We start from the raw sequence: 17,007 nt of genomic DNA on the forward strand, positions 1-17,007 counted from the left end.
GAGGTGATATAATATATATACACTACCGTTCAAAAGTTTGGGGTCACTTAGAAATTTCCTTATTTTTCAAAGAAAAGCACTGTTTTTTTCAATGAAGATAACATTAAATTAATCAGAAATACACTCTATACATTGTTAATGTGGTAAATGACTATTCTAGGTGGAAACGTCTGGTTTTTAATAAAATATCTACATAGGTGTATAGAGGCCCATTTCCAGCAACTATCACTCCAGTGTTCTAATGGTACATTGTGTTTGCTAATCGCCTTAGAAGACTAATGGATGATTAGAAAACCCTTGAAAACCCTTGTGCAATTATGTTAGCACAGCTGAAAACTGTTTTGCTGGTGAGAGAAGCTATAAAACTGGCCTTCCTTTGAGCTAGTTGAGTATCTGGAGCATCACATTTGTGGGTTCGATTATACTCTCAAAATGGCCAGAAAAAGATAACTTTCATGTGAAACTCGCCAGTCTATTCTTGTTCTTAGAAATGAAGGCTATTCCATGTGAGAAATTGCGAAGAAACTGAAAATTTCCTACAACGGTGTGTACTACTCCCTTCAGAGAACAGCACAAACGGGCTCTAACCAGAGTAGAAAGAGAAGTGGGAGGCCCCGGTGCACAAGACGCCTCACAGGTCCTCAACTGGCAGCTTCTTTAAATGGTACCCGCAAAACGCCAGTGTCAACGTCTACAGTGAAGAGGCGACTCCGGGATGCTGGCCTTCTAGGCAGAGTGGCAAAGAAAAAGCCATATCTGAGACTGGCCAATAAAAAGAAAAGATTGATATGGGCAAAAGAACACAGACATTGGACAGAGGAAGATTGGAAAAAAGTGTTATGGACAGACGAATCAAAGTTTGAGGTGTTTGGATCACACAGAAGAACATTTGTGAGACGCAGAACAGGTGAAAAGATGCTGGAAGAGTGCCTGACGCCATCTGTCAAGCATGGTGGAGGTAATGTGATGGTCTGGGGCTGCTTTGGTGCTGGTAAAGTGGGAGATTTGTACAAGGTAAAAGGGATTTTAAATAAGGAAGGCTATCACTCCATTTTGCAACGCCATGCCATACCCTGTGGACAGCGCTTGATTGGAGCCAATTTCCTCCTACAACAGGACAATGACCCAAAGCACACCTCCAAATTATGCAAGAACTATTTAGGGAAGAAGCAGGCAGCTGGTATGCTGTCTGTAATGGAGTGGCCAGCGCAGTCACCAGATCTCAACCCCATTGAGCTGTTGTGGGAGCAGCTTGACCGTATGGTACGCAAGAAGTGCCCATCAAGCCAATCCAACTTGTGGGAGGTGCTTCAGGAAGCGTGGGGTGACATTTCTACAGATTACCTCAACAAATTAACAGCTAGAATGCCAAAGGTCTGCAATGCTGTAATTGCTGCAAATGGAGCATTCTTTGACGAAAGCAAAGTTTGAAGAACAAAATTAATATTTCAAATAAAAATCATTATTTCTAACCTTGTCAATGTCTTGACTATATTTTCTATTCATTTTGTAACTCATTTGATAAATAAAAGTGTGAGTTTTCCTGGAAAACACGAAATTGTCTGGGTGACCCCAAACTTTTGAACGGTAGTGTATATATACATATATATATATTTTTTTTTTTTAATTTTAAATCATCGTAACAGACCATCAAGTGAAATACCAGGAGCGACAGAAAAATGTGTTGTATGCGTGTGTGGGTTTCTCTGGTCACAGCTGCTCAGTGATCAGAGCAGAAGCTGCACTTGGTTTGTACCGAGTGCAGGGCCGAGTATCAGGACCTAATCAGAACATGAAGTAACTTAATGTTGTTTGATTCGCTCCAGAGTTTGAGTCTGCATTTAAACATCATCAAAGAAGACTCATCCACATTTTGTGCTCAGTACGAGACGTGAAGCTCACAGTCAGAACTCAGTGTTAAAATGAGCGGAGCGACATAGATTCATGTATTTATCCATTAAACCATCGCAGAAATTGGCTGAAAATTTGGCAGCTCTTTGGTGCTCTGCACCTGACGTCAGGTGCATAATTCCTACCGTCGCCGAAGGATATATTATGAAATTGTCAGTTATGTCTACTTTAGGAAGCCAAGCACCTTGACCTGCGAGCTTATTCATTTATTTGCTTTGTCGACCGCCTAGGTCTACTTATGCCTCGTAGTTAGAGAGAGATACAGGACAGGCAGAGAGGTCGGAAAACATCGCTTTTGTCCTGAATATGTAGGATCCGGGATGGGATCGAGTGCCTGGACACACTGACCGGGATGAGAGTCTTGTGGCTGTTAAGAACTAGCTGTTGGAATGTACGAACTTCCAAGTTCGTTAATTTCAAATTGGAAACTTCTTGAATGATGCACCTGTGGCCTGTCGGTGCGCTGAGGACACGAGGGGGGCGATTTGACAATTGAATGTCACTGAAGCTTGAGATACATTTGCTGCTTAAACCCGTGTCCGCGTGGACAACCGGCTGCGGCGCGAACGTAGTTGTTCACCTACTTGCCAATGTACTACGTGTGTTACCGGAGGATACCACTGGAGGGCACACCGGAGAAATCAGACCGTGTAGGACTTCTGGAATTGCATGACGTAGACAATAAGCATGCGACACTCTAGGAGGTTACTGTTTGTTAATTTTAAGATCACAGCAGAAAAGAGACAGCGGCGCCACGTAGATGGTCTGTAAGGCGTTTCAATACAGTGCGAGTATGTTTCTCTCGTTCACCAATGCAAGAAATTAATGGAGAAACACCCAGTATTTTTTAATGTCCGCCAGGACGTTTTGATTATTTGCTCAGCTGGATTGGCCCACTGATCATACACCACAAGACACAAAGTGAGCTTCCCCACCTTCTGCTACACTACCCCTGCCGTTCAAGTGCATATTGCATCTGGTGTTCGCGTAGCGTTAATTTCTGAGGACGTGCACAACTGACGCTCCAAATGGACTCAGGATATGCGAGACAGCCATCAAGTGCACGCATACGCGTACTCAATTAGAGGGGATGTAATTCGGCCAATTCAGGTGTGTATTGCATGCTTTATACACGGCGCGGTTTTGTGATTCTGAAAGAATACGTTGCTTCCGTGTCTCAGATTAGATCGCTGAATACGCCAGATAGCGTCAAATTGTTGACTCTCCCGGGTTAGACGAAGCAAATTGTGTTGAGGTTAATGCTGAAGCACGAGGAACTGCCGATCTATGGTCTCTGTTTGGACGCGGAACGCACTCACTGAGTGCGGCAGAGATAAATTCGCCGTATTGGCGCTTTATCGCACTTTTGGATGGCGAAATGAGGCTGACTGGATTATGTTTTTTGCCTTGTAATACTCTGATTTGAGCCGTGCGAATATCAGCAGACTGAGGTGTGTGTGGCCACGTTCCGCCGGAGCCGGGCCGCTGGGTGACCTGTGCCTGGTTGTATCGGGGAGGCGCGCGCTGATGTTCGCTGAGCAATAAGCGGCGCTGCGGCGTTTGAGGGTTTTAGACTAGTGTCAATGTTCTGCACGGTGAGGACCGGGGACTGCAGAGTGGTTGTCAGAATATTATCTAAAGCTAAAGTGGTTGCAGGAGTGTTAAGAAGTACGATGTGATACTTATCTTTGGGAGGGGGATTTGGAAGAAGTCGCTTGTTGAAACTTTTGCGATCGCGAACAGACGCGGCGGGGGACCCGGCTGGGGTCGCTGGATTGTGCTCAATCTGCGATCAGGTAGAATCGATGGACAGTTTACTTGAACCGCTGGGTCACGGAGCCGAGAAGAAGGCCGGCCTGAAGGTGGCATGATGCCGCGATGTTGAAGCTGAGCGATGAGGAAATCGGCCTCCCCGTGGGAGACTCGTCGGGTTCGCTCGGCGAAGGCTCCTGCAACGACGATCCGTAGGATTGAACGATCTCTTGGAAGGTGGGTCCGAACCTCTTGGGGAATAATCATTGGATCCGACATCGAGATGAAGCCGATGTGAAATAAGCTAGATGAGCGAAAGCTTGCGTTATGCGCGTCACTGAAAGACGGCTGACTGCGGAAGAGAGGAGAAGGGATTTTTAAAGTGTGCTGAATGATTGGCTGAAAGAGACCGCGCAGACCTGATTTAGGAACACCCACATCAGCTGATTAATATGCAGGTTAGGTCTTCCTTACTGAACTTACGCTAGCTTCATTTGTAGTCACAGCCATAAAGCCACAAAGGTCATGTTGGCAGCATTGGCATGTGTTGCTGCAGGGCAGTTCTCTACACTTCTGTCAGTGTGATGCTCATACTTACAATGTAGATCAGCTCACACCGAAAAGATAATAAATTGTGTATAATGTATAATGTGTGTGTTGAGACATTTATTTCTGGGAAAATGTCAGTAGCTTCAAGGTAATTTTCATACGAATGTCTTCCGGCAAATCTGAATGAGTTGTGACATTAAGTGTTTTTTCTTTTCGGTCTTTATTATTTTTCTTTATGGTTTTTCTCGGGGCAAAAAAGGGGGAATCTAACAATTCCACGAATGCAAATGGTTCATCTTTTCTGCTTCACACTGATACACAATGTGTATTCTTTGTGGTCATGGGAAGTGCAGTGCCAAGTTCTGTGTGATTTACAGACTCTACGTTCAATATGAATAAACAACTAATCAACAGGCAACCAGCGGTCTGTAGCAGTTAGTGCCTTCAATGTCAGTGTGTGAACTGAGTCTTCTTCTACGTCCTCAGATAAACTCTGTAATTTTTTTGGGGTAAGAAGGTTTGACCTGGGGTCTGAAGATTGTGTTGATTGACTGAAAGACCTCTGAAATAGCCAACATGCAATGCAGAAAGAAATAACAAATCGGTTCAGTAAATCAGTCAAACTTACATATTGTGGCCACACATGTGAACAGTAATAAAACCAATCCCGTTTATGAACTACATTAACTATAAAATCTTTACTTCAGATAAACCAGGTACAATCAACACAAAGTTTTCTAACTTCACTCTGCATCATAAAAATCTCTGCACTTAATGTCCAGCACACAAACAATAAAAAGTGACAGTATACTGTACAACTGTTTGAGGAGGACCCACTATGACAAGGAATAATTCTGAAGTAGCATTAACTCATGAGAAAAGAAAGAGCTCGTTCTAAACAGGCAGGTTTAGAATGAGCACTGCACTAGTGTAGTAAAACAAAAGTGTCATGACCACCAGCCTCAGTGTGCAATGCAACAGTAGGTTCAAGTATCAAAGACGGACAGTGGGAGGGAAGCTATGACAAATCCCGTTTGAAGCATTACTGTGAAATTTTAATCATGTGCTGTATGACAAAGAGGATGATAGAAATGGAGCTGATATACATCATAGTGACATCACACACTAATCACACATAGCCAGTGTGATAATTATGTGTACACTGTTAGAAATATCAGTAGAATGTACGGTAAAAACCTGTGAAACAGCAACAGTAAAAGACCATAAAATGTAAAAAAGTATATTACTGTAGTAGATACATTAAATTCTGCTAAACCAAGAAACAGTACACCACTTTGAAATTTACAGTTACAATATGTAGAAAACATATTTTTACTGTAAAATACCCTTTTTTTGTTAAATTTATGAGAAAATACCCTAATTTCAAAAGCATGTAATTACTTTCAAATTAACGGTATTATTCTGTTTATATTACATATGTTTTTCCGATATGTACCGTTAAAATTACAGAACTAAACCATTCACCATTAAGCAAAAACACACCTTCATTTCTACAGACAGAGGATGTTGAAAATATAGTATATATTTGTCAAAAAATGCTGAGTTCAAGGTAAAACATAGCCTATGTTTAAATATACTGTGTTAAAATGGTACAGAACAAATAAAGGACACTTTACAAACAAATGATGTCAAGGGTGGCCAAAAAAACAGGTTTATCATATAGCTTCGAAGGGTATACAAATATACAGTGAAGGAAATAAGTATTTGATCCCTTGCCGATTTTGTAAGTTTGCCCACTGACAAAGAAATGAACGGTCTATAATTGTAATAGGTTTATTTTAACAGTGAGAGACAGAATTTCAAATAAAAAATCCAGAAAATCACAACATATAAAAGTTATAAATTGATTTGCATTTGATTGAGGGAAACAAGTTTTGATCCCTTACCAGCCAGCGAGAATTCTGGCTCCCACAGACCGGTTAGATTAGTCCTCTCGCTTTAAGAAAGTCCTCCGAATCTCAACTCGTTATCTGTATAAAAGACACCTGTCTACAGAATCAATCAGTCAGATTCCAACCTCTCAACCATGGGCAAGACCAAAGAGCTGTCTAAGGACGTCAGGCATAAGATTTTAGACCTGCACAAGGCTGGAATGGGCTACAAGACCATCGGCAAGCAGCTTGGTGAGAAGTAGACAACTGTTGGTGCGATTATTCGGAAATGGAAGAAACACAAAATGACCATCAATCGCCCTCGGTCTGGGGCTCCACGGAAGATCTCGCCTCGTGGGGTATTGATGATCATGAGAAAGGTGAGGATCAGCCCAGAACTACACAGCAGGAACTTGTTAATGATCTCAAGACAGCTGGGACCACAGTCACCAAGAGAACCATTGGTAACACACTACGCCATTATGGATTAAAATCCTGTAGCGCCCGCAATGTCCACCTGCTCAAGAAGGCACATGTACAGGCCCGTCTGAAGGTTGCTAATGAAGAGTATCTGCAAAGAGGAGTGGACCAAAATCCCAAACCTGGTGACCAACTACAAGAAATGTCTGACCTCTGTGCTTGCCAACAACGGTTTCTCCACCAAGTACTAAGTCAGGTTTTGCTCTGGGATCAAATACTTATTTCACACAATCTAATGCAAATCAATTTATAATTTTTATATGTTGTGATTTTCTGGATTTTTTTATTTGAAATTCTGTCTATCACTGTTACAATAAACCTACCATTACAATTATAGACCGTTCATTTCTTTGTCAGTGGGCACACTTACAAAATCGGCAAGGGATCAAATACTTATTTCCTTCACTGTATACCGTTCCAAAGAAATTAATTAGAATTTGTGAGCAATATAATTCCTAATAATACAACTTTTGCAAAACAAACTTCCAAACGTGTAGATATATATTTGATTTCTTTTCCTTTTTGACCTGCCATACTGCCTGTGAAAACCTGCTGAAGGTATGTGTATTTGTGCATGCACCTGGAACGTGCATGCACCTGGAGCGTGCTTCAACTGTTTCCGGTTCCGGAGAACACGGCAAAGAGAGAAGAGACAGAGACAGACAGGCAAGTCGAGAGAAGAGACAAAGACAGACAGACAGACAAGCCGACAAGCCGACAGACAAACCAACGCCGTTCATCTTAACGTCCAAACACTCCTAAGTGTCCTCCAGTCTGCAAGTATATGCTTTCTTGAAGCTCTCTGCTAGCAAACGAGTGTTTGCTAGCTGTGGTTAACCATATTGTCGCATTTTGCGGTTTTCAAGGGTGAGTTAACTTTACGTTAGCCATTTTCGGAGTTGAGAGTTAACTTTTGTTTCGCATCGTCTGTTAGGGCATGCTGTGTTAAACGGTAGCTACTGTTAGCTAACTTTACACAAGGTTGAGAGAAATGATAAGTTGTAGTTTCTGTGGCAAGTCGCTTCAGACATTGAAGGGTTATGTACTCCATTGCAAACTTCACAGAAATTAACCGCGTTGCTTATTTAAGTGCATTGGAGACGGCTGCAAGCAGACATTTTGTCGCTATGGAGCGTTTAAGGCCCATTTTTACCGGAGGCATTATGCATCTGCTCCTGCCGGAACTGCTTCTGTCGGAACGACTGTTACCGTCAACGTTACCCCTTACAAATGCGGAATGGCGCTGTGTGAACGCCAGTTTCAAAATAATAAAGATTTAATAGCTCATTTGAAGGAGCATATTGTGGAGGGACGTGCCGTGACATGTCCAGTGACAGGATGCACAACTATTTTCAAAGTGAAATCTTCATTTACTGCCCACATGTCACGGAAACACAAAGTTTTTTCCGACAGCACCATCAGTGATTTAAATACAGAGTCTCAGTCATCGTCTGCTCAAAATGAATCGGATGACTTTTGCCCTCAAGTATATGAGGCAGGTGCAGACATGGGCACAGATGCTTGTGATATGGATGTGTCAGAAAATTTCAGTGATCTTTTTCTTAGAAACGTCAGTTTATTCTACTTGAAATTGCAGGGGCAGTTTCTATTACCTGCTTCCACCATACAGAACATTGTTGAGGAGATGCAAAACATCCATGAGTTGGGTCAGGGATGTATTTTAAGAAAACTTACTTCACTGTTAAAAAATGACACATTGTTATCAGATGAAGACATCACCAACGTTTGTGAGTCTGTCAGGGGTTCTGATCTTTTCTCTGCATGTCATACAGGGCCAATGAGGACGGCATACTCACGTGCCCAGTCTTTCAAAAAGAAATTCAACTATGTGGAGCCTAAGAAAATGTTTTTAGGAAGAGATGAGAACAGGACAGATAGGTTTGCCTATTATGTGCCTGTGAGAGAAACTTTTAAATGTTTGCTACAATCTGATCTTTACCAGCGCCAAGGAAAGCCAGGCGCCTCCCATCCACCCCCCTGTTAAACCTTTGTGCGGTTCACATGGGCTGCGATGCGCCGCGCCGCGCCGCGCCAGCGCCCTTCACCGATGGTTTCGGCGTGCAAGCAAGCGTATCGCGCCAGGAAACAGACTGAAAAATGATTTTAAACGATATAAATGACATATTTTATATGATATAAATTATCAAATACGCATCCCATACTTTGTATTCCCCTTCTGTTGTCCTGGAGTTTTAATTTTCCCAATTTTCCCAATCACATAATTAAATGTCCCCCTCTGCCCATCCACTACAGCCACACAAGCAGTCATATAGATAAAAAGAGAGAGGGGGCTAAAGGCTTGCTTGGAGAATACGTCATTTACCCCCGACACCCGACATTGAACGGGTTACATACAACAACAAGCGGAGAATCGCGGGCTGACCGGCGCAGAGAAATGCGGGTCGGTGTGCACATGCGCAACAGGTACTACATACAAACAGCAGAGACAATGTCGGCAGCGTCGGCTGTGTGGGATTTCTTCACTGTCTCAGAGAAAGACATGTTCAGCCGACATTTCAAGAGGGGGTAATACCACCAAGGATTTCAACATGGCATCTAAAGTTACACTTGTCACTTTTTCTGTTTTTCATATTATTCAAGTAATAAACAAATATCGGTATCGGCTATCGGCTAGATTGTTGTTTTAAATATCGGTATCGGCCAAGAATTTCCATATCGGTGCATCCCTAGTCAAAATCCATCATGTCTCAAGCTAGTACTATACCAGGATGCCTTTGAAGTTGTTAACCCATTAGGCTCCGCAAAGACGAGGCATAAAGTATTAGCTGTCTATGTATCTGTTGCTAACCTGCCACTTCATGTCCGGTCAGACACAGACCACATGGCACTGGTTTTATTGTGCAGAGAGAAAGATTTCAAAGCATTTGGGCATGCGAAGGTGTTCTCTGAATTATTAGCAGACTTGAAGGAATTGGAGGAGAATGGAATTCTAGTATCAAATGGAACAGTTGTCAAAGGAAGCTTGTATTGCATTGCTGGAGATAATTTAGGCTCACATTGCATTGGTGGCTTCACTGAGAATTTCAGTCGCGCACAATATTTCTGTAGGTACTGCCTAATAACGCGATCTGAATTTCAGGGTGATAATCCAAATCTCTGCGGACCACAGCGGACCATAGACAGCTACAATTCTGCTGTTGATCACCTCCAGACTGAAGATACACCAGTTGTGGAAGGAGTAAAGTTCAACTCAGTATTCAATTCTTTAAAATACTTTAACATCTGTCAGCCAGGTTTGCCACCTTGTCTAGGACATGACATCTTTGAGGGAGTTTTGTCCTATGATGTGGCACTGTATCTTAAATATTTCATAAAGAAGAAGGCATGGTTCACTTACTCCACTCTCAATCGGCGCATTAAACAGTTCAAATACTGCGCCTCTGATGCTTCGACAAAGCCAAGTGAAGTCAGCCCTACAGCATATAAACTCTCAGGACAGGCCGTACAGAACTGGAACTTTTTAAGGCTGCTGCCTCTCATAATAGGTGACAGAGTGAGAGATACAACAGATGATGTGTGGCAGTTGACTATGCAGCTAAAAGATATTGTGGACATGATATGTGCTCAAAAAATCTCAAGTGTCTCAAATTGCATATCTTGATGTTCTTATTCAAGAATATTTAGAGTCCAGAAAACCTCTATTCCCAGAAATTAACCTGAAACCTAAACATCACTACTTGCGCCATTACCCAGCACTGACTCTGAAATTTGGCCCCTTGATAAGACTATGGACAATGCGCTTTGAAAGTAAGCACAGTTATTTCAAGAGATGTGCAAGGAATTTGAAGAATTTCAAGAATCTTTGCTTTACTCTCTCTGAAAGGCATCAAATGATGCAGGCTTATCTATCAGCAGGACCATTCGGTCAAACCATATTGCAAGTTAAAGGTGGTTCTCCATTTTACCCGGTGCTGTACAGTAAAGCCATTCAAGATGCAGTCACACCATTTAGCTTCACTGAGACCAACACAAAGGTCACAACAGAAGTGCTGTACATGGGGACATCCTACAAGAAAGGACAATTCCTTGTCACAGGTAGCATGGACTCTGTGGAGTTTGGTGAACGAGTGCTTATTTTGATAAAAAATGACACTGTTCATCTTTTGGTGTCAAAGCACGTAGCAGAATTCCTTCCCCAGTACCATCTTTACACAGTTCGAAAAGACAATGAAAAGATGCAGTGTCTGAACATCAATGACTTGATTGATTTCTATCCATTGCCATCTTATATGAAGGATGGATATCAAATGGTTCCATTGAAGCACAGTGTGTTGTCACACTAATGAATGTCTTGGGCTGTCATTCTGGTGTTAATTGAGCTCACTTGACTCTTTCATAGAAATCAGAAATGGATGATGCAGAGCAAAAAATCATCAGCAGGGCCATTACTAAGGTTTTGCCAGACCTCCCAGGCTCAAGTATAGAAATTCTGGAGGAGACACTGCAATCGTTGGGGGTGGAGACCACTGAGGATTTTTCTTTTATCCAGGAAGCTGATCTTCTTTCTGTATTAAGACCAATTCAAGCCAGAAAATTGGTGGCAGCCTGGAAACAGACAAATAAATACATTTTGCCCAAAATTTATTTTAGTAGAGAAAAGATCATTCTATACATTATTATATTATTTTTGTTTTACAGGAGAGGGCACTGAATTCTGCAACGAGCCAGTGTTGACCTCTCCAGCTTCCTCATCAGGCTCCTCACTCTCTCCTTCCCCCTCACCCAGTCACTCAATTACAGTTGCTGATTGGGTTGACAGCTTCCCAATTCCGTGGGAGAAGTTTCCTGAAGCTTTGATGCAGTGTTTGATGAGGGAGAAGAGGCCAAGCCCACGGTTACGGAGAGAAATGATCCGTATTGTTGTCTCTGAAATGATGAAGGCCTGTGCTTCTCCAAGTAAACAAGCGTCAACAGAAGTTGCCAAGAAAATGGTTGCCAAATATCCACGATCACTGCAAGATGTAATAGAAGGTGATGTGGTGGGAGCAGGTTATCACTCACTGGTCAAGCAGTTCCAAGCCCGAATTGAAAATGTTAAGCGTTTCTCAGCACAAAAGGGTTAGGAAGCGTAAACAGGGGTCAGATGAGTACGACACAGAGGAAATCCCAGCTGAACAAAAGGCAGCTACTCAGGACACATGGCTGCATAAAGTGGGACGTGAAATCCATGCCAGTGAGTGAGACACCAAAGAGCCTACAGGAGAAGAGGGACAAAATGAAGGTGCTCAGTGAACAGACAAACTTCAGCCCAGAGGAGGTAGAAACTCTTATGAAGTGCACCTACTACTCCCAATGTAAAGATGTAAACGATGGAAAAGATCTGCATTCTCTTTTGGAGGAGTGGCCATTTTTGTTTCATGACATTGGCATGACAGTCCACTTTCAAGAGCTCACTGGAGTATCATTGAGAGAGATTTTTATCTGTAGTGTAGAAAAGAAGGGAAAACGGCTTCTGGACTTCATGAGAACCATTTGTGCTGGCAAGTGCAAGCGGGTTTTGGTGGCGGTCACAAAGCTGGAAATTCTGAGAAGACAGTTAAAGGGATGCTCAGAAGATGTGAAGGATATGGTGCTCCTCCTTCTTGTCTATTTTGATGAAAAAGAGGAAAACCTCTTCCACTACGTTGAAGAAACATGTCTGGCAAGAGAAGTTCAACTAGAAAGCTTGCCTGTGACACCATGCATCATTGTATGTGGTAAATTGATATTCAGTTTTGTAAAGTAATGACATAAATTGATAAAGAAAGTAATCGTTAGTTGCAGCCCTGTAACATTTATTTAATTTTTTGAGAAAATAATGGCTTGTGTGCTCTCCCCCATGTATCTTTTTTTGCAGGAACCTCCTGCTATACCTCAAGGCAGTTCATGCTGAGCGTAGACCGCAGAGTTGTGAACAACCAAATCCCAACCTTCATAACTGCCATCTGTTTGATGTTTGGAAGCTACTATTGTCTCAATATTCACTAGCCAGTGGATCTGGCCTCTACACTTGAGTTCCTTCAAAGGTAAAGAAATATACAGCATTTCCATGCTTTAGAACAAATCACTCTATATAGTGGTTGATTATGAATTCTTGTGTTCAAAAAGGTGTTTCTTCCTCATCAATCCAGAGAAGGGCACGAAAGTTGAAACAAAGAAGAACAAGAAGCAACTTTCCCAAGAGTCCTCACCCTCATCACAGATCTCTCTGATCATGAGTGGAGAGAGATATGTTAAAGAGTGACTTTTTCAACTGAACTGTTCAGCTACAGTATCTGTATGGAACAGTATGCACTTTACTGTACCTTAGCTGTTATCCAGTGTTATTCAAAACAGTATTTTTTTATGTTTACAGTCGGTTTGAGTGTTTGAATAAGCATGGTTGGTTTGGTTCATATAAATTTATGTGAAATGGCTTATTGTACTGTCAAGGACAGAGTGTTACATCAAAATGTTACATTACATAGTACTTTTTTTTTTTTTTTGCCAGAAGCAACTTTCAAGAGGTTATGGTTCCTACTGTGTTTTAATAAGTAGGGTTGGTTTGGTTCTTTTAAAGGTATGTAAACTGGCGTATTGCACATTTTATTGGAATGAATAATTCCTAATTATTACTTGAACAATAAGGTCAAGGCAACAGCAGTGTTTTATCTTTGTTTTTTACAGGCTGCTCTTTTGTTTTTGTCAAATACTTTGTGTGGAAGACAGGCTTATTATATGATTCTGAAAAGATTCTCAGATTTTATTATTATAATTTATATATATATATTTTTTTAATATTTTGCCAATAGCAGTTTTCTAGGGTATTCTGTCACACTCAAAATTGTGATGCTAGAACAAATGTGATGTTTGCAGATTGGCTTATTGTCAAGTTAATACAACTGTGAAGAACATCTAAGCCTTTGTTTGAGTGCTTTTGAGACACTTCACAGTAGGTGGAGGGCTACTGAAATTGTTCAGTTCTTTGGATCTTCTTTGAGGTAAGTAAACTTAACTATTTAAACCTATTAAGAGTAAATTTTCTGAATAATTTGTGCCCACTGACCTTGTATAAATTGTCCTCATGTCAAAGATATTAAGAATTTCACTCCTGCCACCTTTCAGACATTGTATTAAAGGGGACATAGCATGCCCATTTTACCACAAGTTGATATGGTTCCTTGGGGTCTTAATGAAATGTCTGTAACATACTTTGGTCAAAATACCACAAGGATCATTTAAAACAGCACCCTTTTTACCCTGTATAAAACAGCCCTCCACAGAGTGACCTGTTTTGAGTGCCTGTTCCTTTAAATGCTAGTGAGCCAGCTCCCCCCTCCCTCCTCTCCCCCCATGATTTTAAACGATATAAATTACATATTTTATATGATATAAATTATCAAATATGCATCCCATACTTTGTATTCCCCTTGTTGTCCTGGAGTTTTAATTTTCCCAATCACATAATTAAATGTCCCCCTCTGCCCATCCACTACAAGCACACAAGCAGACAGACAGAGAGAGAAAGAGAGGTGGTGGGGGGGGGGGGCTATGAAGACCATCATTTACCCCCGAACCCCGACATTCAACGGGTACAACAACAAGCGGAGAAAACAGAATCGCGGGCTGACCTTATATATACAGTCTATGGGGCTGACCAGCGGAGAAATGCTCGTCCCGTGTGAACAGCCAGGCGGCTGCGGCTGGAGAACGGCGCTGCGCTGCCTCGCAGCGGCGCTTCCGCGTCCGGTGTAACCCGGCGTAACGAGTGGGGGGGCTCTGTGTGTGACAGTGGTACAGTAGTGCTGAACACTGCGGAAGTCTTCCACACTGCTGGCTGTGTGGCGCTGACACAAATTCCAGCTCACGCACGGGAGAGCGAGCGGTCGCGCCCGAGCAGCTGCTGCAGCCTCCCAGTCCCAACGATCCAGACAAATGCCACATGTGAGTGAATCGCGGGCTGACCAGCGGAGAAATGCTCGTCCCATGTGAACAGCCAGGCGGCTGCGCGCCAGGGAACGGCGCTGCGCTGCCTCGCAGCCTCGCTGCCTCCGGTGTAAACCCGGCGTAACGAGTGTGGGGGGACGGGGTGGGCCAAGACCATGTAGGGAGACTTCCAGTGTATTGTGACGACACAAAACCCAGGAAGCTCAATCGAGTCACTCAAGCATGACGTTTCTGACTTAGAGGAACTATAACAAAACGCGCGAGTGTTTTTTCCCCAGAGTTTTTGGGTTGGTAGACATGCCAGATACCCACATTAACGTGTAGAAGCACTAACAAAGTGGAATTTGCATGCTATGTCCCCTTTAAAACTCATTAAGACTCAGTGAATCATTACTCCTGATTAACCAAGGGCAAGTGACACTTTTTTCATAATGTTTATTCAGTCCACCATGGATTGTCCTTCATGTATATGGGCACACATGTTTTTTGTGTGCAAAAACGTCAACACTGCTTTGAGAATTTAATGAACAAGTTATTGAATCAGTTAAATCTGTTTTTCACAGATTATGTAAATGCACTGTATCTGTCCCTTTGTTTACAGTGGCGCTGTATTTGTAATGCAATTTGTACTGTATTTTTTACGGTGAATTTCTGGCAACCACAGCTGCCAGTATTTTACCGTAAAATGTAACATTTGAATAAAATACTATTATTATCCTACAGTTGTACTGTGTTTATCACTGAGACTGTAATATGGTTCACAGTAGTTTTTACTATTAAAAAAAATTATCATAAACATGTTTATGTGACAACTGTTGTTTTTAAAGAAAATTACCGTAAACAGGTTTATTTTACAACTGTTTTTTTAAAAGAAAATTACCGTAAACAGGTTTACAGTTTATACATTTTTTCCTGGTAAATTACTGTAAAGTACAACAGTTCTCGACTGTGAAATTTACGGTTCTAAAAAGGCATACTGTAATGTTGTATACATTGTCAGTGTAATTTTTACGGTGAATTTCTGGCAACCACAGCTGCCAGTTTTTTACGTAAAATGTACACTTTTTTTGTTTTTTTACAGTGTAGGGCTTATTGTTCTCACTCTTTTTTTGGGGGGGGGGGAGTCAATCAACACAATCTCCAGAATTTTGAAGAATCCGACTATAAGGCCACATATTGTCCAGCTGCACCTTGCAAAAACTAATATGATGCAATCTCAAGTGCCTTTATGTATTTTATGATTTGGCGCTATTCAAACAAAATTGAATAAAATCTAATTCAATTAATCTTCTTTTAATGATCACTTTTAAAGCTCGCATTCGACCGGTTACAAACTACATAACAGAAATATTGACCCCATATGAATCTAAATGAGGCATTGTTTTGTTGCCTTAGCCATGAAGCTTGATTGAGCTCAAGGGGACTGTTGAGCCTTGTTGAAGTTATGCAATCTACTGAGTACCGTTCTAATTGGACCTTGTTTTTTTTTACCTTGACCTTTGACATTTGACTGATCAAAACCAAAAGTATTTCATCTGGGTTAACACCATCCCAAATAAGAATCTCACCAAGACCCACAGACAAGGGTGAAAACAAAACCTTGCTTCCAATGCATACAGTTAATAGAGGTCAATTACTGGTCAAAGCCTCAACTGAAGCAGACAATAAACATTCTAATGCTTAGTCAGGATATGTCCACACCAGCAGGCTGTCCTCAGATATTGTGGAACTGTATATGTACATCATCACACCAACAGTGTGCCTGACCACACTTTACTTTCAAACCAACACACCACCATAGCTGATGAAAAACAGCCTGCCGTGAACAATGCTACAGTGAGAGGTATATAAACACACAAAGCTTCCTGATTTTCAGTCATCCTTACTTGAGAAGTAGTTGGAGAAAATCTTTTGCATGATTTCAGAGACTAACACTTTGTTTTTAAAGATTTCCTTCCCTGGAGACTAACACTTTGTTTTCAAACATCACCTTCCCTGGATCAACCCTCTGGTGAGTTGAATATTTTCCACCTGACACTTGTTGAATTAAGCAGCTTAAGTATGTTATTACAAAGTGTGTTGTTACAATTTGAGCTTGGTGGGAGTAAAAGTAAAAAGTATACGTGTCATTAATAGTTTTATCATCGTATATATTTTACTTTGTATACTCAATTTGAATTGTGTACAATAAATATGTACATGAAGTCAAAGGAGTAGTATTAGTAACAGAAGTAAGCAACATTTATTGGTCTGTAATGTATCTTTGATTAAGGGACTTGTTTTAGTTTTAAAATGACTGATTTTGTGTCTAAATTCCTTCTTTTCTATTCTCCCGACAGGTGTGAGAAATCAACAGCAGAATTGTTCCGTCACCATGTCTGACAACAGGGTTTTAGAATTAAAAATGGGAGACCTCATCCCCTCCCCCACTACACTTTACCAGGTGCAGAAATACCTCGGCTGTGGAACCTATGGA

The sequence above is a fragment of the Hippoglossus stenolepis genome, chromosome 16 (assembly GCF_022539355.2).
Source record: "Hippoglossus stenolepis isolate QCI-W04-F060 chromosome 16, HSTE1.2, whole genome shotgun sequence".
NCBI classification, from domain to species: Eukaryota; Metazoa; Chordata; class Actinopteri; order Pleuronectiformes; family Pleuronectidae; genus Hippoglossus; species Hippoglossus stenolepis.